The sequence below is a fragment of the Orycteropus afer genome, unplaced genomic scaffold (assembly GCF_000298275.1).
Source record: "Orycteropus afer afer isolate SDZICR_OR568_19922 unplaced genomic scaffold, OryAfe1.0 scaffold00012, whole genome shotgun sequence".
Taxonomy (NCBI): Eukaryota; Metazoa; Chordata; class Mammalia; order Tubulidentata; family Orycteropodidae; genus Orycteropus; species Orycteropus afer.
In genome coordinates this window covers 21,544,978-21,547,706 of record NW_006921599.1, presented here as the reverse complement: position 1 = coordinate 21,547,706, position 2,729 = coordinate 21,544,978, and positions in this window count along the sequence as shown.

The window sequence follows — 2,729 nt, the reverse complement described above, 5'->3', positions numbered from 1 at the left end:
ACCAGGCCTTTCTTCCCACATGCCTCTTGCCTCTAGGATTCCAATCTCCAGCCTTTCTGTTAGCAGCCTAGAGCATTAACTGTCTATACCACCCAAGGACTCCTATAAGAATTCAGATCTAACTAAATCTTAGCTCTGGAGCTCTGGTAGTTCACTGGTTAAAGCATCTGGCTGCTAATGAAAAGGTCAATGGTTTGAACCTACCAGCTATTCCACAGAAGAAAAATGAGGCAATCTGCTTCCATAAAGATTTATAGCCTTGGAAACTCTATGGGGCAGTTCTATTCTGTCCTACAGGGTCACTGCATTGGAAATGACTCAATGCCAGCAGGTTTGGTTTGGGTTTAAATGTTGGTTGTAGAAATTCTAAAATGCTGATAGAAGTACACTTCAAGCTACAGGACTCTGGAATACCTAGTTTGTAGAAAACTATTTCTTTGTTTTGGAATGATGAGCCATATAAGCAGTTTAATTATGCAAAGACTTATAAAATGAAGGGTTGTCACAAAGACATGACTGTAAAGACTAAATAGAACTGCATCTCTACAGACTGTTAATTCTAGAGAAATGCTTCTTGTCCAAGAATGGATTTGGACCATACTGTATCGATAAACTATTCCATGGAGATATGTGCATTTGAGGTGTTGTTTGTAGGAGATCATAAGCAGAGATATAGCCATCTAGGAGGAGGATATAAAAGCACTATCTTTATTTCCTGGTGGAAGGAAGACTGTAAGTGAAGCCCGGTTACCCAGACTACTTGATCAAGTCTACATAATCAATACAAACTTGAAGCAATAATCTGATACTGAATTACTAAAGTATTCTCAGTCTTTGAGGACTATTCCAGAATACTTTAACAACCTGTTAAAGGCTATGGATCTGCTCCCCAGGAAAAGGTTTATACCTTTTTTGCACACAGTTTAATGGGGTTCCAAGGATCACTCAAAACTTACATAGTGAGCTAAAATCTTATGTACTTTGAGCCTGTGTGGAGTTATGCTGGTGTAGTGCCTAAGGCATTTGACTGCTAACCAGAAGAAGGTTGGTGATTCAAACCCGCCAGCCACTCCATGGAAGGAAGACTGGGAAATCTACTTCCATAAAGATTTACCACCTTGGAAGTCCAAAGGGGGTCGCTATGAGTCGGAATCAACTCAATGGTAGTGAGTTTAGGTATTTGGTTTGGTTGAGCCTGTGCACTCAAAGCTAAAAACTAATGGATCACTGTATTAAGTGGCTAACTGGCTGGAGCCCTAAGTAAGCTAGTAATACTCTAGGTCAGCTGTGAAAGTTATGGCTTTGTAACACTGAAGGAAATGAGTATTCTTTCCAACAGTCTTTCCTGGGAAGAGGTAGATTCTGAAAGAAGAAACCGACTTTGAAGAAAGGCCTTAGATTGAAAGGAAAAAACTCCCTTTTCTCTCTGAATCACACTTACTTTGGCCTGAACTCTCAAGAGTCTACATTTACTTTAAAAAAAAAAAAAAAAAACCTCATTGCCATTGAGTTGATTTTGACTCACAGAGTAACCCCTTTGGGCTTCCAAGGCAGTAAATCTTTATGGAAGTAGGTTACTCAGTCTTCCTTCCAAGGAGTGGCTGGTGGGTTTAAACATCCAACCTTCTGGTTAGCAGTCAAATGCCTTAGGCACTGTGCCACCAAGCGCCCTTAGATTCACTTAAGGATGCTAAAAAATGGTGGGAGGATACTGAGCTTCCACCTTCATAGGAAGCAGACCAAGCCTGAGAACACAGCAACCTTAAAAAAAAAAAAAAAAAACACACACCAGAATCATGTAGATAGCCTGGGCCTATGGGTTCCAAAAATAATCACTTTGTATACCTGGCTGTAATTTATTCCCTATGTTATAAGTTTCTCCTCTTACCTTAAACCTTTATTAAAAGCATGCTAAATATTCTAGCCTCGATTTCAAAAGCTTCGAGAACTAAAAGTCTATGTGATGGTGCCTGTAAACCATAATACCATGATCAGTGATGGCACTGAGAGTTGAAGGTAGGGGATGACAGATGTGCAGGAAACAGACTGACAAACATAAAAGACAGAGAAATAGAGACACAGATGGGGCCGAGGGCTTGCTTTCCCCATGGCAAGGCTATAAGCCACTGGATTTCAGATTTACCTATGAATGTGATCCCAACTTTTGTCAGAATGGGGCTGCTGGAATATAAGAGGAAAGCTACAGGAGAAAAGACTCAAGATCAAAATATTGAAATGTACAAAAGAAAAGCAAAGCAAACAGAAAACTAAAGAACATTAGAATAAATAAATGAATCCAAGATCTAGATTTTGTGGGGAAAGGATATACAAACCTGATCAAGGAAAAATTAGAAAACAAACCTAAAATTAGAAAAGACTACACATTAAATTTTTATTAATGTATAATTTTATACTAAAATTTTAAAATATTATTGAAAATGATGATATTCTCAAAAGTAAGCCAGTAACAGAGAAGGAATTAATAAATATAAAAAGTAATTTACACTAACAAAAACACTCAGTGCCGATTTGGTTTAATTGGCCATTTATTTTAAATTTCAAGAACCAGTAATTTCTGTGCTATATAAACTGCTACAGAACATTAAAAAAAAGAGGGAGGGGATACCCGGCAAGATGGCAGACTAGGAAGAAGGACTGCACAGACCCTCTTCAACAAAGAAAAGGGAAACCAATTAACACAGACACAGAAGATAATCTTGGACCCCTGA